This window comes from Vulpes vulpes, chromosome 2, assembly GCF_048418805.1.
Source record: "Vulpes vulpes isolate BD-2025 chromosome 2, VulVul3, whole genome shotgun sequence".
Lineage (NCBI taxonomy): Eukaryota > Metazoa > Chordata > Mammalia > Carnivora > Canidae > Vulpes > Vulpes vulpes.
In genome coordinates, this window is record NC_132781.1 from 117,998,049 (window position 1) to 118,020,441 (window position 22,393).

At 56.2% G+C, this 22,393-nt stretch overlaps 1 long non-coding RNA gene across 2 annotated transcripts; it reads left to right on the forward strand.

Annotated features, from left to right (window-relative positions):
* Positions 1 to 131: 131 nt before the first annotated feature.
* Positions 132 to 20,612, forward strand: LOC112933825 (uncharacterized). 2 transcript variants are annotated; one of them, XR_011999976.1, is made up of 3 exons: positions 132 to 11,639; positions 12,473 to 13,835; positions 16,387 to 20,612. It is a non-coding gene; the product is annotated as an uncharacterized lncRNA (long non-coding RNA). The 2 variants fall into 2 exon arrangements; XR_003237748.2 differs by having other exon boundaries at positions 133 to 11,639; positions 13,695 to 13,835.
* Positions 20,613 to 22,393: the final 1,781 nt, after the last annotated feature.

Sequence of the window (22,393 nt, forward strand, 5' to 3'; positions counted from 1 at the left end):
CCCCCACACACCTCCTCTCCCCTCCCCCTCCCGCCTCACACCCCGCCCCCCGCACCGCCTCACACGTCACACCCCGCCCCCCGCACTACGTCCCCCTCCCCCTTCCGCCTCACACCCCGCCCCCACACACCTCCTCTCTTCTCCCCCTCCCGCCTCACACCCCGCCCCCCACACCGCCTCTCCCCTCCTCCTCCCTCCTCACACCCCGCTCCCCTGCACCAACTCCCGACCCCCGCAGCACCTCCCCCTCCCCCTGCCTGCCTCACATCCCGCACCGCCTTCCGCACCGCCTCCCATCCCCCCCTCACAGCTCGGCCCTCGCTGGTCCCCGCGGCCGGTGACCCCTGCCCCTCCCCCGCCCGCTCCCCTTGTTGAGAACCAAAGCGCGAGCAGCCCCGCTGCAGCCGCCCCAGCCCCTCGGGCGGGCGGGCTGCGGGGTCAGAGCCCGGGACCCCGCCGGCAGGGACCGCAGGCGAGCGAGCCCAGGACCCGGCGCAGGACAGCCCGGAGGACGCCGGGGCCCCAGGTAGCCTGCGGCCAGGCTGTCGAGGAGCCCGCGGAGCGGGGGAGGACAGGGCAGCAGGTTGCGGTCCACGCTCCGCGCACACGCGCTGTCACCACCGCCCGGCCCCTGGCGCTCGGCCCTGGTTTCTTCACCCACAGCCTGACCCACACCTGCTGGCCCACGGCCTCCTGCCCAACGGCTTCCTGCCCCACGGCCTCCTGCCTCAGGGCCTCCTGACCCACAGCCTCCTGACCCACACCTGCTGCCCCACGGCCTCCTGACCCATGGCCTCCTGTCCCACGGTCTGCTGACTCAGGGCCTCCTGCCCCACGGCCTCCTAACCCAGTCTCCTGCCCCACGGCCTCCTGCCCCATGGCCTCCTAACCCAGTCTCCTGCCCCATGGCCTCCTGACCCAGGGTCTCCTGACCCACGGCCTCCTGCCCCACGGTCTCCTGACCCACGGCCTCCTGTCCCACACCTCCTGGCAGTGGTCTACTGCCTTGGATCAATGCCTGAACTGCTGGGCCAGGGAACGGAGGCTGAGTCCATGCCACTTGGTTGCTGGTGTGATCGGTTATGAAGGGACCTCCCCGACGGGTAAAGAAGCAGAGGTTTACTTGTCGTGGTTTTCCTTTCACGTGACAGTACAAATCCGAGGGAGCATCACTGTCGCGCTGTCGCTCAGTGTCTCAGCAGCTGGCGCTGTGTGGCCGAGGGAGCACAGACAGGGGGCTCCCGGAGGACCGTCAGGTGCGTCCACCGCTCGGGGGGCTGCGGGCGCGGGGCTGGCACGGCCGCTCAGCTGAACACCCGGTGCCGTGGAAGTGGCCGGAGCTTGGGGCTCGTAAGGACACCGCGGCCCACGGCCCTGTCTCGTAGCCTCATCGTGAGGGCTCGGGTCTTCACCACATGGATTCCCGGGCACACGCTCCATCCCTCGTACCCACTGGCGGACGTGGTCCCCTTGACCGCTGAATTTATGCCGCGTCTGTTAACCCAGTCCCGTGAGTGTCGTTGAATGTGCAGGGCAGGAATGGGACAGACGCCGCCCTACCTCGGCCAAGGCGGGAGTCCGTGGGGTCGTGCTCACCCAGTGCGGGAGGTGACGCACCAGAGCCATCCCCAGCGGTGTAACGTGCCCTTCAGAGCCACACGGACTGCGGCGGGGCCTGGGGCCCGTGTCCGCGCTCTCGGCCAAGGTGCTCGATCTCATTAAGCCTCGCTATTTTCCCTTAGAAATCGGGGGTGATGATGACACCTGCAGAATCGGGCTGGGGTGAGGCCAGGTGAGCGGGCGTGGGGCTCCAGTTGGTGCTGGCGTGGCAGGCATGCGGGGCCCGAGCATGGGCGCTACGGGTGTGCCCCCTGCCCGGTGCCAGCGACGTTCCCGGGCGCTGAGTGTTAAGCCCCGGGCTCCCTACGATCGCAGTGCGGGTACCCGTCCTCCGTGCCCGTGACGCCACCTGCCCGCAGGAGCTCAGGGGGGTGATGGATCGTCCGTCGTACAGATGAGAGCGTGGACTTTGCAGAGGTCAGGGGGCGCGTTCACTGTCACACAGCCGCGAGCGGCGCAGCTGGGACGGAGCCCAGGGCCATCTTCCTCTTGCGCGACGCTGGGAGCGACTGTCCTTGAGCCCTTCCAGCCACTGCTTTATCCAGTGCTGGTGCAGATGCTGAGGGACGGCACGGGAGCAAATGCCGCGAACAGTCCTGTGACAACACCACACCCTGGCCGGGTGTCCATGCACGGGTTTGCGGGGGGACAGGCAGGCGGGCCGGGGGGGCAGCCTCCTTGCTCGCGCCGCAGCAGTCAGGAGACGCCGAACCCCAGCGCAGTACGGGGGCCACTCTGCCCCAGAGCTCGTGGCCAGGCCTGCCCGGTTCACTGTTCCCTAAAGGACTTTGGTTTCGATAAAGTCTTGCATCTCTTTTCTAGAAGAAAATAAAAGGTAATGACCAAAGGTCTCTAATCTGTGCACTTTGGCTTCCACGACTAATTTCTAAGGGATTCCAAAGTACCTGCAGGGAGAGTTTCTTGAGATTGATATTCTGGGGCGCCCGGTGGCTCAGTGCGTTAAGCATCCGCCTTCGGCTCGGGTCATGCGCTCAAGGCCCTGGGATCGAGCCCCACGTAGGGCTCCCTGCTCAACGGGGAGCCTGCTTCTCCCTCCCTCTCTGCCTCCCTCTCTGACCCTCCCCATCTTGTGCTCTCTCTCCTTCTATCAAATTATTGAAATCTTAAAAAAAAAAAATTGGCATTCTGCATGACACCCAAAGACCAAGAGATGCACGGACAGTTTCACGTTGCAGCAGACATCTGAGGTCTTGGTACTCGTGCTGTCTACCCCTCAGGTAAAAGCAGCAACAACATCCACTTTGATGACACTGTCACAAGTTTATTATTGACTATGAAGTTCTGCATGTGAAAGCATGCTGCCCTTGCAGTCTCCATTTCCCACCCTGCCTGCCACCAACTTTTGTAGTAGCAGCCAGCTAAGTGCCTTCCCATTATTTGTTTTGCACACACACGTAGCCGCCCAGGAGGATGTATTGGTCTGCGTCATCTGAGTTACGTGGTGGGAACACACAGCGCCCTGATCGCAGCATTGTGTTATATGTCTTGTGCTGCCTGGAGCCATCGTCAGCGGCAGGGGCTCTGTGCTGGATGGCCACCTAGGGGACAGACCACCTGAGCAAACGCTGCCAGTTGTGCCGGGAAAAGAGACGTTTGACACTTTAGTATTTCTCCCTCGATTCCTCAGCCAGCCGCAGCCACATGGGGCAGGATGCAGGAGGAAGGGCAAGAAGCAGTTATTTGCCAACAGTGCCAATTCCCACCGTCCTGGCCTTTCAAGTGGTCACTCCATAAGAGTGGGCTCAATCAATACCTCAAGTATTGTTTTAAGATTGTATTTATTCATGACAGACGCACACACAGAGAGAGAGAGAGGCAGAGGGAGAAGCAGGCTCCACGCAGGGAGCTGCAGGGAGCTCAACACGGGACTGGATCCCGGGACCCCGGGGTCATGGCCTGGGCTGAAGGCGGAGCTGAACTGCTGGGCCACCAGGGCTGCCCATAACTCAAGTATTGTACAACATGGAAGATAATACCAAAATACACTATCAAACTAGAAAATTTGAATTCACAACAAAGCTGATGAAGGGCAGGCAATAACCCTTTCCTGTTTATCCACCCCCAGCTCGCAACCACACTGGCTAACAGAGGTACAAACCTTCATACTATTTATTCCCCCAAAACGTCACAAACATAGCAGCGTCTCTGGGAGCTGAGAAGTGTGTGTTCTGAGCTCTTCCGAAACCACGAGAGGACCCTAGTGAGTAAGCCCTACCTGCTGCTTTAGGCTGTCTTGCTTCCTTCTGCTACAGTCGGCTTCCACAGATAGGAGTCTTCGGAGCTCCCTTCCCATTGGGACTAATTGAGATAAGGTTCTATTTTTATTTTATTGAGTTGTGCTCATTTTCAAAATTTCAACAGCAGAGTGCCATGCCAACATTCAGTAAACGTCAGTTAAAACACTCAGAATGGAAAAGATCTAGAATAAGCACATGAAGGATGGAGAAAATAGAGTCATAAGGACTTTAAAACCGGTAATAAGTCCACAGGCAGAAGGCGCATCGTGACTGGGTATCTTGGGCCGCGCCCTGTGCCCTGCTGTGTTGGCCTCACCTCCATGGCGTGCTCCCTGTTTGCGGCCTGGCACGACTAGCGGCCTTTCCCCCTTTCACTTCACTGGCCCACTCTGTGATCCTTACTTTAAGCAAATGTGGTCTAGTCCATTTTATTTTAAAAATGAAATGTGAGTGAGAACATGCTCTGCATCACTGGCCGTCTGGGAAACACAAATCAAAGCCACCATGAGATCCCACCTCACCCCAGTGAGAATGGGGACAATTAACAAGGCAGGAAACCACAAATGTTGGAGAGGATATGGAGCAAGGGGAGCCCTCTGCACTGTGGGTGGGAATGTGACCTGGTGCAGCCACTCTGGAAAACTGTGTGGAGGGTCCTCAAAGAGTAAAAAATAGATCTGCCCTATGACCCAGCAATTGCACTGCTGGGGATTTACCCCAAAGATGCAGATGCAGTGAAACGGCAGGACACCTGCACCCCGACGGACACCGAGGCTGCGGGCCTGTGATCCCAGACCTCAGCCTCCAGTGGCACAGAAGTGGCCTTCGCAGCCCCAACGGGCCACACCACGCTTACAGGTGAGACCACCTGTGCTCCTGTACATCCCCACACAGCCCGGAAATACAGAAGTGTTGCCTTATTAGCAATAACAAGCTTGATACTGGTCATTCCTCTTCTTTCCTCGTAGACGAGTCCTTTAACCTCCCTGCCTCCTTTCTTCATCCGTAAAACGCAAACCGTAACTCAGAGTCACCTACTCGCCGCATGTAACTGTGACACGGTGGCGGCACATGCCCCGGGGGTGTGGGCACGGGGAGGAGGCCCCTGCACCCGAGCCCCGGCAGCTCAGTGGGCCCAGGCACACAGCTCTACCGCTCGCAATCTTTGAAAGGAGCGAGTTGAGCCGGGCCGGGGGCCGGGAGCCAGACTGTTCACAGGAAAGATGCTTTGCGTCTTCCAAATCTACCCGCGTGGGTCACAGTTCCTTCTAACACTGAATGGAAGCGCTGAGACTTTCATTATTTGTATTTAGACAAAAATCGAAGCTAACACGATATGAATGAGATAACGTGTTCTGTGTCTGATACTTTCCTAACGCGCTTTTTTTTTTAATGAACTTTTTCTTTTTTAGAGAGAAGGCAAGGGGAGAGCCTGTGAGCAAAGGAGGGGCAGGGGAGAGGGAGAGAGGGGACCTGCTCAGCGCCCAGCAGGGCTGAATCTCACGACCCTGAGGTCATGACCTGACCTTATTTCCTTTTTTATGACATTTCTAAGGAATTATCTTCGTTATTCCGCTGGGCCATCCTTTTAAATCCCGTTATACCTTATTCAATAATGATGTTAAATTCTCTTTTAATATGGTGACCCAAGACTTTTTAAATTTAATGTAAACCAAAGTTCTCATTATTTGCCATCACATCAATACTTACTATGCTTATTCTACTTAATATCAGCCTAAGATTACTGCAGTTATTTCTAGAAGTTAAAGGGACTAGAAATACGCATCCTGCCATCACCCAGCCCAGGGCTGTCACATGAGCTCCTGGTGTGATGTCCCACCTGCCGTCTTGGGAAGAGGCAGCAAAAATTAACTCAAAATGGATTAAGTACTTAAACGTAACGCTCGTGGCTATAAAAAACCCTTGACTTAAGTCTTGGCAAGGATTTTACAGACAGGACACCAGAGCGCAAAGTAACAAAAGCCAAAATTGACAAGTAGGATTGCATCAAACTAAAAAGCTCCTGTTCGGTAAAGGGAACAACCAACGGAGTAAAAAGTGCCCTTGGGGAGCGGGAGAGAGCACCTGCACATGTGCCCCCGACGGGTCGCGGCCAGAAGCTCACGCTACTCGACAGCAGAAAGCACAGGCAATCCGATTTTTTAAATGAACAGAGCACTTGGACAGACATTCCTCCAAAGACAAGATCCAGACGACGCACAGGTACACGGAAGGAGGCTCGACATCACAGGTCATCAGGGAAATGGGCATGGAAACCATGGTGAGGTCCCGCCTGGCAGTGTCGTGAGGCCGCGGAGACACGGGAGGCCGTGGGCCCTGTGGCAGGAGCGCAGGCTGGTGCGGCCGCGTGGGGAACGATGGGGGGGGCCTCAAAACGGAGCTACCCTCCGACCCCACAGCCCCGCTGCTGGGAATCTGCCCAAAGGAAGTGAAACGGGGACACTGCAGACACGGGCAGGCCCATGTCACTGCAGCAGGTGCACAAGGCACGCTCTCTGCACACCAGGGCAGGGGTGAAGGCCGCAGATCCGCATAGACGGAAACGCAGCGCAGAAGCAAGGCCTGCCGGGAGCGACGACGCGGGCCTCTGGGGGACGTTATGAGGGTGAAGGGAGTCGGACAGGCACCCACGGTGTCACGAGCTAATGGAATCCAGGACATAAGACTCGACGACAGCGGGACGGTGGTGGCCAGGGGCGGGGGGTGGGAGGCGTTGCTTGAGGGACAGACTGTGGGCCACCAGAGGGTCAGGGCCCGGGACCTAACGGACCGTGGTCACGGCACGAGGGTGACGCTGGGTGCACAGAGGGACCACAGACCGTCGAGGGGCTGGGCGCTGCGCCTGGGCCAACAGGACACCGCACTGACCAGCTGCAGCGTGAGAATGGAAACAGTCGAGAGGCAAGAGGTCAAAAAACCTCCAGTTAATGAGGCCAATTCCTGGCGACCGAGTGTCAGCGGGCGGCCAGGGTCTCGTGGTGCAGGTGACAAAGCGAGCCCTGCAAACACCCCCGACAGCCCAGGCTGGCCCAGCGCAGCCCACACCTCCATCCCCCCATGGCCGTGGTCCCGCCACCCTGCTGAGGACACACGGTCCAACCGCCCACCGCGCCCAGCGCTCCCGCGGCTGCGCCCTTGTTTCCCCGAGGAAACGGCACCTCCTCCATTTCCCCAAATCCAAGGTTTCTGCATTTGAGGCCGCGGCCCGGGACATGGCAAGGACCACAGGCCTGGCCCCAGGGCACGCGCTTGGGTCCTGCCGATGTTGACCAACCGGCAGCCGCGTAGCATCACTACTGGTGCGTGAAACTGCGAGCGCTGCGTGGACAGGACCGTGTGCGGAGAGCCACGAGCCCGCAGCCCCGCAGGAACCGCCTCCCGTGAGCAGGCTCGGTCCCGGGGGCCCTGAAACCGCCGCACGGTCAGGTCTGAACGTCAGTCCCAGGCCTCGCGTCTGCCCACCTGCTCCAGCCTGATTGAGGGGCCTGATCTGGGGCCTGATTTGGGGGGGCCTGGACCAGGGCGGGGGGGCATGATCCGGGGGGCCTGACCATGGGGCCTGATCAGGGGGCCTGACGGGGAGGGGCTCATAGGGGGGGGGCTTGATCCGGACCCACGGGCAGCGACAGCAGGCAGTGACACCCGGTGGGACCGACCGCACCTGGCCCCGTGCTCCAGGCCCTTGGCGCACATCCGCCCGCATCCGCCGCTTGCAGTGCCTCGTCTACGGGTCCATCAACATGAGGTGATACTTGTGTCCGATGACGTCTTTCTGGACCTTCATGAGCAGAAATGCAGCCGAGGCGTCCACACTGCCCGACTGCCACCCGGTGGCGACTCCACACCCGGCGCTTGGCCGCCTGCACTGGCTCCACTACTTTATCACCGGGATGGTCTGGGCCGTGGCGGACACAGGTTACCCCTCGGGGACAGGAGAGCACAGGATGCTCTAACCCGCGGTGGCCTCCACACAAGGCAGAGGCTGGTGTGAGCGCCATGTGCTGCCCAGTGTGCGCCGAGCCATCATCCCCAGGTCACTGTGTCACCATGCCGGGATGCCGTTGCTGCTCTGCTCAGCCGTGGAGACGCGTGGGCCCCTGCAGCCCTGGCCCGTGTGCCCGCGGGCACTCCCTGCGCTGCCAGCTGTGGGGACTTGTGGCCATATGGCTCTGCCTTCCCGAGGCTGGGGCTGCGGTGGCAGCAGCGCCAGGAGCGCCTGGCGGCCCGGGAGCATGGGTCACCCCTGTGTCACCCCAGCACCTCGGCTTCTGCGCTAACTCCCGGCTGAAGGTCACCTGTTCACACCTTTCAGATCTGAGGCTTTAAACTAGGACGCAGACTAGGAGGTGCTACGGCCATGGCACTGGGGCCCGCGAGAGGCTGGCAGAGGGTCCCTGGTCTGTTCTGGGGACACCACTTGCAGACCTGATGGAGGCCTTGGTGTCTGCTGCCCGAGGCGGCAGTGACACGGCCATGAGGACACATCGGGGGGGTAGGGCTCCCCACGACCCGGCACTGGGAACGCCCCTGGTGCTGATGTATAACCACGCACGTCAGTGCGGCCCCCACACCAGCACTGCCTTGTGAGCCACGCGGTGGCATCCGAAGCTTGGTTTTGGCCACAAGCCGCCTCTCTTATAATCTGTAAAATTAAAGAAATGATGAGAATATGAAAAACCAAGAAGCAGACACCCCAACCCCAAGCCGCAGATCAGATTCGAGGACATCGGGAGATACTTCGCCTGTGTGTGGATAATAGGACACGAGCTGGGGAGGGTTTCCTGCCTGCAAGGAGCCGGTGCATGCTGGCGACAGCGGGGACAGTGTGCAACCTCCGAGCTCTCCGCTGTTCCCGTCAGGGCCACGTACCTTCCGCGAGTCCTCGTGCACCGTGCAAATGACCCCACGCAGGGGGGAGACGGGCCCTGGGGCCGGGGCGGGGGCACGCATGTTACGCGCCAACCAGAGGCAAGGTGGGGGCGGGCAAGGTCCCCGCACACTGGCGGCCTCTGACCCAGGAGCCGCCCCGCACCCCCGCGCTCCCCGCGGAGCCCGCAGTCAGGAACCTCCTTGGGGCGCCGATCGCAGGCCCGCGGGGTCCTCCCACCGCCCGGCTCCACAGCCTCCCCCTGGGGCAGCAGAGCACCTGCTGAGGCTGCGCTCACGGCGGGGGGGGGGGGGGGGGTGCACAGGGGCGGCACCCTTGACCCCAGGAAGGACGGCGGGGCTCCTCCAGTGGTTCCCGCGCTCACCACCTCACACGATGGCGGACGCTTCGGGCAGATTTTCTGGAGGATGCGCCACAGCCCCGCCCCCCCCGCCCCCCTCCGTTCTGGGACATCTCCCCCCGGGCTGCACCAAGCCCAGCGCTAGCGAGTCCCAGCTGGGGGACCTGAGCGTGGTGCCCATGGCAGGTCGGCCTGGCCCCGAGGTGGTCGGTAACCGTCGCCGACGGTTATTCACCTCGGGATTATTGAGGTGTCGGGGTCAGGGGGACGCCGGGCCCAGGCCCTGAGCAGCTCTTGGCCCCATGCCCGCGGCAGGGCCCACGTTTGGGCTCTGTGCGCCCCGGGAGGGTGCGTGGGCCCTGAGTCCTTGGAGAGGCCCCAGGGAGCCGGGGCAGGCAGGTCTCCCCACGCCCCGCGCTGTCCCAGTGCTTGCTGTGTCGCCGAGGGCACCATTGGGTTTGAACCCCTCGGGCTCCAAGCGTTTGCATCTCCGGCCAAACGGGGAGCGGGGAGCACAGGTCGGCCTCCGAGGAGCGGGCACCCGCGGGCCCAGGGTGCACAGGCCCACCGCCGGAAGCAGCATCCGCACGTCCAGCGAGCATGTAGCTGAGAGCCTGAGGGACGGTGCTTGGACGCGCACAAGTGAGTGGCCGTCACCCGGACTCACTGCTAAGGCCTGGCTGATCCGGGAGCTTGGGTACCGAGGTCCACTTCCTTCCTTCCTTTATTCAGAAGTCTTCCGTGTGGCCCGCGTGGTGCCCGGCGGAAGGCGTGTGCTCAGCACGGTGGCGCCGCGGTCCTGTCCCCACGTGAGGGCGTCACCAGGCCACGGGATGGGCCGCGCCGAAGGCCAATGAGCTGAGTGGCGTTGGCAGGCCGGGCGCAGGTGGCTCCAGGGGCCCCACAGGGGGACGGCAGGGCGGTGACAGGTGTGCTTGGCTGCTGCGAGGACAGGACGGAGGCGTGGGTGGGCGGCAGAGGCTTCAAAGGGCAAGGATGGAGCTTCCTGACCGTGCGGAGGGGCGGCCCCGCGACACCCTTCCCGGCCAGCAGCCTGGAGGACCGAGGGCTCCGCCTGCCATCGCAACCCTGTCTGCAGCCACCGTCCCGTGCCAGCCGGTTCATCCCCGGAGCTGAGAAAAAACCGCCGAGACGTGGCCCTAGACCTGCAGAGACAGCCGTGGGGAGGTCATGCTGCCCGTACACGGGTGTGTACGCGGCTGTGCACAGGGACACCCACGCTGTCCAGGCAGAGAGGCAGCATCACAGCGGGCTGGCTCGTCCCTACTGTGTGAGCCGCCCTGGGGCCATCATCCCCCCACGGCCTGGAGGGGACAAGGCCACACACATCCCTCCTCCCGACGCCCCGACTGCACCAGGCTGTGTGCTCCCGGGTGGCCGACACCACTTGCTTGTGTGGGGACGTGGGTACCCTCGGCAGCCCTGGCCCTGTGAGTGGGGACCCACCTGGGACTGGCCATGGCCACACTGTCCGTGGCTTTGGATTCTCTGCTGGATGAGGCAACGCCAGCCCCGAGGAAGACATCAGGCTGCTGTCGTCGGGAAATGTGCCCATCACACTTCCCATCTGAGCGCACATGGACTCGCCTGGGGCCCTGGTGACGGGCCTGCCTTCCTGTCGCCCAGGCCACTCGGGCCACACTTCTGAAGCCTCCTGCAGGCCGTTCTTTGGACGCGCGTCAGCACCCCCTCCCCCCCCGCTCTGCTAACAAGGTTTCTGGGTACCCTTGGGCTGTTCCAGAACGTTCCATCTGGGAGGTGCTGGCAAGCCTGTGGGCACGGGGAACTAACTCAGTGTCAGCGGGTATGCAGCCCCTCTTCTGCCTCTGGGAACCCAGCCATGGTAGGACAGCCCCCTGAATCTCAGGGGCCACTTAGCGCTCCCGCACAACACCTGCCTGGCGCTGAGCCTGCGGGGCGCCTGTGGGGGTGGCGGTCAGGTTTCCCACTCAGCAGGGCCCCCCTGTCCATGACGCTGGGCTCAGCTGCGCCCCGAAGTCCCTGGGACGCTCAAGCAGCTGCTGCAGAGCTGGCGTCCCCCCAGCCCTCTCCCCCATGCGAGGTGCTGCCCAGCGGGAGGAGCACCGGGTGCGACCTGGGAGCCACCCCCGAAGGTGGCGGAGGCTCGTTGTCCCCAATGACACCTCTCCTGCTGGGGGGGCTGGGGCCACGCAAGGGACGGACACTTGGCCTCCCCTGCCTGTTGACACAGGTGCGCAGCCAGGCCACGTGGGCGCCACCCAAGACCCCGACAGGCCTCGCTCATGTCCCCGCAGGGCTGAGCCAGCACCTGTCGCACTCATGGCCGATAGTGTCCCCAGCAGCCCCCTGGGGCCTCGGCATGGAAACCCTCCACCAGGGACCACAAATTCTCCACATTTCATACCTGCCAACACCTATATTTTACAAGTAATAGATTTTTGAAGAGAAAACAAGAGAGCGTCGCAGGGTGAGATCCACACCGCAACCCAGCTGCACTAGCACAACCCTGGTACGTGAAATACGGATGTTCCCGCGGGTCTGGGGGGGTCCTGCGGGGGGGTGCATAGGGTGGGGGTGGGGAAGGGTGGAGGTAGGGGTGGGGGAGGGGGAGGGGGGCGAGCCAGCACCCGGGACTGTGGCGGGCGATGCGGGGCTGTGACGCACAGGCTTTCACGCGGCTTGCCTATTAATCCTGACGCCCAGGCCACAGCCCAGCACAAGGGGACCAGAGCTCCTCGTGTGCAGCTCCTGGGGGCCCATGCGCGGGGATGGGGTGGGGAGGGCGTGCACTGCCACGGTTGCGGGCAGGGAAGGGTGAAGGGTAGGGCAGTGGGCAGCTGCCAGGCCTCCGGCACCTGTGCACACGTGCACACAGCCCGCTCTGCCCTGGGGGTCAGGTCGCCACTCCTCCAGCAGCCTCTGCGCCCACGTCACTAGTCCACATAGGATGCACGTGGCCATGTGGGCTCCGTCGTGGTCCCGAATGCCGGCCCCAGGTCTAAACCCCAGGCGTTGGAGCCAAGGTTCGTGGCGCACTGGACGTGCAAGCCCTGTGGAGGCCTCTGTGTAGCAGCGTCGAGTCTTAGCTGTGGCGGGTTGCATGCGTGGGTTACAAAAAGGAGTCTGCGTGGTTTCCTCGTACTTGTCAGAAGGGTAGTTACTAGGCCACAGTAGTCACGGTCATGGCCACACAGGCCCAGACCAGGCCCCTATGCCTGCCCGGCTGGCTCCCGAGGGGCTCCTGCGGGCTGCGGGCTGCATGCACCTGCCCCCGCACTACCCTGCACCTGCTCCCGCACCTGCCCCCATACATGACATTGTTAAATTTTGTTATTTAATCAGTTTCCGTCTTCACGTGGGAGAAACCTGAAGCCCAGTGACGGTCTGAGACTTGCCACGCAGCTAGTGACGGCACAACCGCAGCTGGAATGCATGTCTCTTCGTGGCCAGGCCAATACTTTTCCACCTTAAGATACTCGAAAGCAGGAGCTTGTCCTCTCCTGGTGCAGGGCAGCCTGCAGTATGAGGCCAGGGCCCCGTGGTGTCTCACTGGACCACAAGGCTTCCTGTCCCCTAGTATTGGAGGAGCCTCTGGTTTATTAAAAACATCTGAGTTGGGGCAGCCCGGGTGGCTCAGCGGTTTAGCACCGCCTTCCACCCAGGGCGTGATTCTGGGGACCCGGGATCGAGTCCTATGTCAGGCTCCCTGCATGGAGCCTGCTTCTCCCTCTGCCTGTTTCTCTCTCTCTCTCTCTCTCTTTCTAATAAATAAATAAATAATCTTTTAAAAAAAAATCTGAGTGCTTCAAGCTTCCTGTCCATTTGTAGCCCAGCATCACAGGAGCTGCTGTGGCCCCGTTTCTGTCCCAGTCTCTGGGTGTCAGGGGTGCTCCTTCAGGGTCACAGAGCAGGATTCCCACTCCTGACTTGCACCAGATAACCCCAAGGAGGGGTGGCGGGTGGCTCACAGCTAAAGCTCCCAACGGAGATGTGTTCATCTAACGTGTGTTTACTTCGCACGAACATGCTTGGCGCTGCTGCGGGCTCTGGCGCACAGGACTGAGCAAATCAGAAGCCCACACAACGGAATGTCACTCAGCCATAGGAAAGAATAAAATCCCGCCATTAGCGGCAACTCAGATGGCCCTAGAGTGTGTTACACTAAGCGAAAGAAGTCAGAGAAAGACAAATACCTTATATCTGGAATCTAAAACACAAAGCAGAAGCAGAAAGAGGCTCATAATTACAAAGACCAAAACAGGTGGTTGCCAGGGAAGAGTGGGTTAGGGAGAAGGCAAAATGGATGAAGGGGGGAAAGGGGGACAAACATCCAGTTATAAAATAAATAAGTCATGGGGGTGAGACGTACAGCATAGGGAATATGGTTGGAAAGAAAATCCTGTGACTCTAACGAATTTATTGGTTCTATTGATTTTTTTTGGTGGAGCCTTTCAGGTTTTCTTGCATATTATATCATGCCATCTGCAAATAGTTACAGTTCTTACTTCTTTCTTGCTGATTTGAGAGCCTTTAATTTATTTTTCTTGCCTGACTGCTGTCGTAGAACTTCAGGACCAGGTTGAATAAAGTGGTGAGAGCCACCGTACCTGACCTGACGTGTCCCGGGTCTCAGTGGAAAAGCCCCCAGCTTTCCGCCATTGAGGATGATGGTGGGTCTTCCCTACGGGGCCTTCATGACGTGGAGGTAGGTGCTCCTACAGTCCGTTGAGAGAACTCACCATGAATGGATACGGACTTGAAGGCTTCCATTCTGGGCCGCCTGCGTGGCTCAGTTGTCAGGTGTCTGCCTCGCATCGTGTGACGGTCCCAGGGTCCTAGGACCCAGGCCCTCCTTGGGCTCCCTGCTCAGGGGGGAGTCTGCTCTCCCCTCCCCCTCTGCTCCTCTCTGCTACGCTCCTGCTCACTTGCGCTCTTTCTCTCTCAAATAAATAAATAATCTTTTAAAAAATAAAGCTGGGCAGCCCAGGTGGCTCAGCAGATGAGCGCCTGCCTTCAGCCCTGGGCGTGATCCTGGAGACCTGGGGTTGGGCTCCCAGCATGGAGCCTGCTCCTCCCTCTGCCTGTGTCTCTGGCACTCTCTCTGTGTGTCTCTCATTAATAAATAAAATCTTTTAAAAAAATAAAGCTTTCCTTCTGTAACTATTGAGTATAATTTTATTTGTAGATCAGGTTGAGAAAGTTTCCTTCTAGCTGCAATTTATTGAGTATTTCTACCAGGAAAGGGCATTGAGTTTCATCAAATTCTTTTCTACATCAATTAAGATGATCATGTGTTTTTATTGCCTGTGTTCTATTAATGTATCATATTCCATTAATTAATCTTTATATGTTGTACCATTCTTGCAATCTAGTGACAAATGCTACTTGGTAATGGTGTGTGATCTTTCCAATATGGTGCTGAATTCAGTGTGCTAGTGCTTTGTTAAGGATTTTTGCATCAATATTCATAAGAGATGCTGGTCCATAGTTTTCTTCCAATGTCTATATCTGGTTTTGATATCATTGTAATTTGATAACTTTCAATTTTTTTAACCCTTGCTTTTTAAAATAAATCCCAAGGATGGGGTGAGTATACCTTTCTACATAATTAAATTTGGTATAATCTAGAACAAATGCAATCACCTACCTAAATGTACTTATTAAAAAATATCTTCCACTTCTAGTTTTGTAACAACAGTTTGGAATATCACTTCAATTATTTCAAAGGGTTTCAACATATCTTCCAAAAGTTTTCAAAGTTACACTTAATTCAGCTTAATTAAAGAAGTCCTTTTAGGGGTGTAATATTGGGAAAAATATACAGTAAGATAGCCATCAAATTTCCAGCTTCCTTTTGATGATCATTGCTTCCCCCTAAACATTTTCTTTCATAGTTTTAAAGACCCATGTCGTACTTTTTTCCCCATGTCATAATCTTGATGCTTAAACCCAAATCTGAATAGTTTACCATAACAATAGTTGCAAAACACCTGAAAAAAAGTAATTTGCACCTCCATTCCTCTCTGAACTGTATTCTTTTTGGATGTCTATGTACTTAATATAAGTTTATAAAATTTTATAATATTTTCTGATATTAATACAGCCACATTAGCATTTTTGAAATTAGATTTTGCATGGTGTGTCTCTGTCCTTTCACTTTCAATCTGTCTTTGTCTTTACATTTAAAATATTCTGATGTAAGTAGCAGAGAGTTAGATTTGGTTTTCTCCCAGTCTACTGATTATATTATTCAGACCATTCATATTTAATGTAATTCTTTAATGTAATTTTCTATTTGTTCTTTATTCCTCCTTTCCTCCCTTCTTTTCCACTAGTAAGTCATGTTGGGACTTCATTTATTGTTTCTGTTGGCTTTTTAGCTATATATCTTTTTTATTATCTTTTAATGGTAATTCTAGTGATTACAATATGCACCTTTAGTTTATCACAGTCTACCTTAATCTTATCAGACTTCAATTCAATGTAAGAAATCTACAATATTCCTGTATCCCTTAGCACATTATATTATTGTTGTTTTACTTCTATGTGTGTCATAAATCCCACAATATGTCATCATTATCATCATCACCACAATGATTACTATCCCTTCAAACAGACTTTAAAAATTTATTATAGAAAAATTTTTAAAATACTTTATTTATTTATTTGACAGAGAGAGAGCAAGCATAAGTAGGGGAGGAGCAGAGGGAAAGGCAGAAACAGGCTCCCCACTGAGCAGGGAGCCCAACATGGGGCTCTATCCCAGGATTTTGGGATCATGACCTGAGCTGAAGACACTTAACCGACAGAACTACCCAGGTGCCCCTGAAAGTATAATTTTTTACAGTTACCTATATATTGAATTTCTGATACTTTTCATTCCCTCATGCAGATCCAGATTTCCATCTTGAATACTTTTCCTTTAAGTTTTAACAACTTCCTTTAGCATTATTTTTTTAAAGATTTTATTTATTCATGAGACACACAGAGAAAGAGGCAGAGACACAGGCAGAGGGAGAAGCAGGCTCCATGCAGGGAGCCTGATGTGGGACTAGATCCCGGGACCCTGGGGTCACACCCTGGGCTGGAGGCAGATGCTCAACCGCTGAGCCACCCAGGCGTCCCTTCTTTAGCGTTTCTTATAGTGCAGGTCCGTTGTTGCAAAAATCCGTGAGATTTTTATCATTTAATCCCCTGAATGTAATGTGCACTTTTTTCTAGCTATATTTAAGATTTACTCTTTATCTGTTTTTCAGTAATCTAACTATCATATGCCTAGGAGTGGTTTGTGTTTCTTCTGACCAGGATTCACTGAGTTTCTCAGATCTGTGAGTTTGTGTCTTTTATCAGTTATAGAAAATCTTGTCCATTAGCTCTTCAGATAAAGAAGTGATGGCTCTACGTTTTATTATCTCTCTTTATTTGGCCCATTCCTTCTCTCCTCTTTCTGAAGCTCCACTAACATGTATTTTTAACCAATTTATAATTCCACACATTTTAGATGTTCCTTTATTTCTTCCATTCTTTCCTGTTTAATTTTGATACTTTCTAATGAAGTATTTTCAAATTAACTGATCCTTTTTCTTCTGTACCCATAACGCTGTTAAATCCATCTAATGAGTTTTTCATTTCAGAAAGCTGGAGCATTTCAGATACTGTATTTTTTCACTTCCAGAATTTTCATTCCATTAATTTTTTTATAGCCCCCATTTCCCTAGTGAGAATTTTCATTTGTTCACCTGTTCTGTACATCTCTTTCATATTTGTTTTCATAAGTTGCTTGTTTTATATATATAAAAGCTGTTTTAAAGTCTTATTCTGCTAATTGTAACATCCAGACCATCTGCTGATCTTTTATATATAGACTCTTTTCTGGATCATGTCTCAAATTCTTGACATAGCTAGTGGTTTTCGTTGTATACTTAACTTTGTGGGTGATACACTATAGAAACTCTGGATTGTGTTATCTTCCTCTATAAAGAATTGACTTGTTATTCTGGTAGGCAGTTAAATTTGTGGCAGATTCGATCCTGTGGAAGGTTGGTTTTAATCTCTGTTAGGATAGTCTGCTTTGGTTTTCTTTTTTGGTCTGGAGTACACTCTTTTGTATTGTTGATATTTTTAATTTTTTGTGTATTAGGATATTTTGGCATCTTTAAGATGTTTCTGTCTGGGGAGAGACTGCCTGTTCCAGAGCCAGTCAGTCCTTGGAGATGCCAGAAGCCTCAGCGGGAAGCACGCCTTTGATACGTAGACTGACCAATGTGGAGCTGGACCTCCCCAGTCCGGCCCTGTCCCCCAGAAGGCAGCATTCGTCTGTCTTGTTTCAGAGCCTGATGGAATTACTCAAACTAGGGCCATTTTGCCTCTCTTGCCGCCAGAAATCCTCGTAAAGGTGTTGATTTTGTCTTCCCCCACGCAGCTAAGGAACGGCGGTTTCTGTAAGTGACGTTCCATTTGCACCCGAGCATCCCTCCAGGACCAGCGGCCACGCTCGGTGTGGGTGATGATGACGTTCCCGGCCAACAGTGGACAGCCACAGGGCATGAAGAGTCCCCATGGGCCTGCACAGACCAAACATTCAGGGACATTCATCAGGCCCCTTGTGCTCGTGCCACTGGAGCGCTTGGGGTGCTGCTGGGCTGCGGTGGGCACGGCTGCTCAGCCACCCCAGTGCTCCCCCCACCGTCCAGGGCAGCCTCAGGGTCACTAGCCATAGGACGAGGCACCCACGTCCACCTCCTTGGCTCGAAGCCCCCGGCCCTGGACACCCCTGGAGCGTGCCCGAGTGTGCTGGGGTGCAGGGAGGGCAGGAAGAAATGGGAAGGCAGGAGGACCACACACAGGGCTCGTCTGCCGCACCAAGTACACGGGAGTCATTTTTTAAAAATTTCCTTCCAAAGATTTGAAACTCTCGATCTCGTTGGCCTCAAATGCTATCCAATTCCTGTTTCCTTCTGTGACTCCCCCAGAGTCTCCAGGCTTTCCGTCCCTGTCTCAGCCTGTCTCCGTGTGTCCCTGTCTCCCCTAAAATATGCTGCCGAGGCCCAAACACGGAGCCCAGGTGGGGTTGGGTCCAGGCCGCGGCCACAGCCTGCGTGAGTCGGCGTCTGTCCCCAGCCCCTTGTGCGGCCGCCCGCCCTCACTTTGCAGTTCAGACATGGCTCCCGCGCTCCTTCCAGCACTTTCTGCCGTGAGGTAAGGAGCTCTCCTCCGTGGCCCAGGCTCGGGAGACAAGCTGTCTCCAGCCACGCTCTTTCAGCCACGCGTTCGGAGGAATTTCCGCCGTTTGAGAAATCACCAGCACAGCCAGCGGAGCGGTCAGGGGAGCCAGCCGAGCAGGAGCAGCTGGCAGGGCCACCCCGCATCCTGTGAGTCGTCCTTACGTGTGTTTGATCAGCAGAGACTCATTAAAATCTTTCTGCGTCTGCAGTTAACATGCCCACGTGGAGCAAAACCCTGTCAATTTAGGCTAATTGGAGGGACACCAAGTACATTTAGAAACCAAAATATGCTAATAAAGGGTTGCTAAGGAGAACAAAATTCTTTGGAAACTTTCTAAGAATTATTTTAATTAGCATTCAAGTTGTTCATCTGGAGTAGCTATAGTATTTGGCCCCGACTTGCTTATGAAAGCCCTTTTATTAGTGCAAAGGTACACAACCGCTGGAGGCCGGTACGATCACTACAAATTACCAGGTCCTGTCTTAATGAGGTTTTCATGTCACAGAATCATGGGGTCTTGGAGACAGAAATCCCAGGGGCCATTGAATCTAAATTTCTACCCACTGCTACGAGCCTCCAGCTGAGTGTTTCCTGAGCAAGGACCATGTAATACGTTACATGGACAAATGCATCTCCTGTGATATTCGGGGGGGACGGAGCAGCGAGGGAGAGGCATGCTTATTTTAGAGGCGTCGAAATCTTTCCCGGGTGGCCTCCACCTCCTGTGTCAGAGAAACACTGCGTGGGGAAACAAAGAGCAAGAAGGCCGCAGCCCACTCCTCTGACTTTTCCCCACGGACTAGGGAGCAGGCCCCAGGCCTGCACGGCGCCCGCTCTCGCTAACCACCCGGCGCTCAGGAGTCGGGGTGCTTGACTGCCCACCTGGAGCCAGCGTGTCTGCACCCCAACCCCGGCCTGTCTCCCTGTGTATGTCCCACGGGGAGTACTGTGCACAACACCCGGCACAGTGCTGGGCCCCGGAAGTGGTAACTACGGACTGCCTCTGCCCCTTCCTTGCCGGTCCCTGGCAGGGTCAGGGGTGCCCCTACCTGGCTCCCAACATCCTTGTTCCCATGACAGGGCGTGGGAGGCAAACACAGGCTGCCCTGGGAGGTGTCACAGCCTGCGCCACCCGGGCACCCATCACGGCCTGCGCCACCCTGCGCCACCCGGGCGCCACCCGGGCTCCTACTCTTGGCTGCACATCGGGTCACTGGGAACCTCAAACACGGTGACGCCAGGCCACACCGGGACCACGAAGGCACCCTTTTTAACCCCGAAGATATGTTGATAGTGCCACGTCCTGCTTCCTTTGTCTCCGGCGTTGTGCGCCCACGTTCACGTTGTGCCGGCTGCTGCACACACACGCCCCCATGTCAGCACACAAGCAGCACAGGCACATCTGCCTCAGCCACCGATTCTCAACATGCTCCACCCCACATGTCTGCTTATTCCACTTGTATCTATGTAAACAGCATTCACACCGAAAACTATGACCCTGTTTCCTTTTTTTCTACGTTTTTTTTTCTCCCTAACGTGAGTACCTGCGCTGCTCTTTCAGCTGTTAACTCCCACCCTTGCTGTGGATCTCCTGGGCCGCAGGCCCGCCCCTGGCTTGTGGGCTGCCCCGCGCTGCGGGCTGTCAGCACCCAGCCCAGGAATCCTGGCGCTCTTTCCTCTCTCCTCTGCCGGACTTCTCTCCTCGGGGCCAGCGCCCGGACCTATTTGCTTCCTCAGCCCTCTGCCGGCTTCCCAAGAGTGCAGGAGGTCACGCTGGACGGCCCTCAGTTGCGAGTCTTGGGGTCTGGATCAGGCACCCTGATGGGAAGTGAGCGGTGTGCCCTCATGATCTTTGCAGCAATAGGCGACCTGTTCCCAGTTCTGCACCCAGGACCCTGCACGCACGCCGGCCGGGGTCCCAGCATGCCTGGTGGCACTCGTCCCACTGGATGCCGCTCAGCCTCCTGGCTGGAGCTCCCGTCTCCTTACAAGGGCTAGCTGCCAACACACAGGTGTATCTTACTTCATATCTGTTTTTCATCCCATTCCTGTTGGGACTTTTGAGGGTTTCAAAAAAAATTCATCTTCCAACCGTTCTGCTGAGATTGGCATTTATACTTTATTTTTACAAAAGCTTTCCCCGCCTTCAGGGTTTTCCTTTTTTTTTTTTTTTTTTTTTTTAGGATTTTATTTATTTATTCATTAGAGACAGAGAGAGAGAAAGAGAGAGGCAGAGATACAGGCAGAGGGAGAAGCAGGCTCCATCCCGGGACTCCAGGATCACGCCGTGGGCTGAAGGCGGCGCTAAACCCCTGAGCCACCCAGGGATCCCCAAGTGTTTTCCTTTTTAAGGCATTCTTCCCTGGGGCACCTGGGTGGCTCAGTTGGTTCATGCCTGACTCTTGATTTCAGTTCAGGTCATGATCTCAGGGTCGATGGAGCCCCGGCCTGGGCTCTGTGCTCAGGGCAGACTCTGCTTGAGATTCTCTCCCTCCCCCTCTGCCCCTGCCCCCACTCAAACGCATGCATGCTCTCTCTCTAAAAACATAATAAATAAATCTTAAAAAAAAATTCTCTCTCTCTCCATCTGCCCCTCCTGCCCTCCTACACACACGCCCTCTCTCTCTAGAAATAAGGAAATAAGTAAGCCTCAATTTTAAAATGAGCCATCCTGCTCTATTCCCCAGGTGCACTATGTACCCCACTCTCTCCAAGGATGCCATTCAAGCATTTCCGTCCCTTGAGGTTGACCCGCCCCCCCCCCCCCCCCCCCCGCCCCACATGTCTATATCCTCTGGATGCTTCCTTCTTCCCTTTTCTCTGCGTGTGAATGCCTTACTGGGTGCTGACCTCCAGGGCCTGCCGGTTCCAGCTGTCCGCACCTAAGAGCTGTGCTCCCCGTCGGGTGCACTGCTGGGCAGGTGCCGTGCGGCTCCTCACTTACAATCTTGGGGCATTCCTGGAGGACCAGCGAGACTTCATGGGAGGGCCTGTCACACGATGTGTGGACGGCAGTCCTGAGGCCGCTCCGTGAACCCAGGCAGGAGAGACCCTGGCCGGGACCTCATCCAGCAGCCAGCTTTCTACAGCTTCATGGGCGGCGGAGGGAAGGGGCCTCCAGTTCCCCAGGAGCCTTTTATTTTTCAGCTGACCCTCTCCCACCTCTGTGCGCCCTGGGGTGCTGTAGTGCCAAGTGCCTGCTGGCCAGCGTCCCTTTCAACCTCACGGGGCCAAGGACCTGGTCGTCACACCCCTGTGCTCCCCAGCTCCGGGCTCTCCTTGTTCTCGCCTCCTGTCCCCTCTGTCCAACCATCTGCACCACATGCTGCTTTCCGCTTTCCTCGTCTTCCTCCTTCTGTGTCTCTGCGTCTATCTCTTGAAGAGACTCCAACAGGAACAGAGGAAGGACTGTGCCTTCAAGTCAAGGCAGACCTGGGCTCCCGTCTACGCTTCAGGCAACACTGTGCTCCAGACGCGGGGTGAGTGGATCCCTTCCACGGTGGGGAGAGGGCCGGGGCGCTGCGGACCCCAAGGTCCGTCCACTGCTTGTCTGACGATAGGCCGGTGGCTCTGACACACTGGGCCCAGTTTCTGTTCTCCAGCTCCCATGGCGCCATGCTCCACCTGACGGAGGTGACAGTCATCCCAGGGCAGCCACCGCATCCCTTGTGATCCTCAGGCTCTGGCTCCAGCAGGTGACTGACTACTCAACAACTGGCTAGAGCACAAATGACTCAAAATGAGTCACTTTTCTTCAGTTTTCTCTTGCTCACATACAAATATCGGGTTTGCTAATTCCCTCATATCTTCTGCTGCATTTTTGGTCCCTGACTACATCATAAACCATCTGTCAGGCACAGAGAGACATCCTGGGATCGCCAATGGGCCCCGTGTGGCGTGAGTCACAAGGCACAGACAGACTGGCTGGAAATGAGGTGGAAGAGGAGCCCACACCGTGTGGGGGCCCAGTCGGGACCAGAACATGGTCCCCGGCGGTCGCAGACGTGAGCCCGCACCACGGCCCCCTGTCCTCCGGGG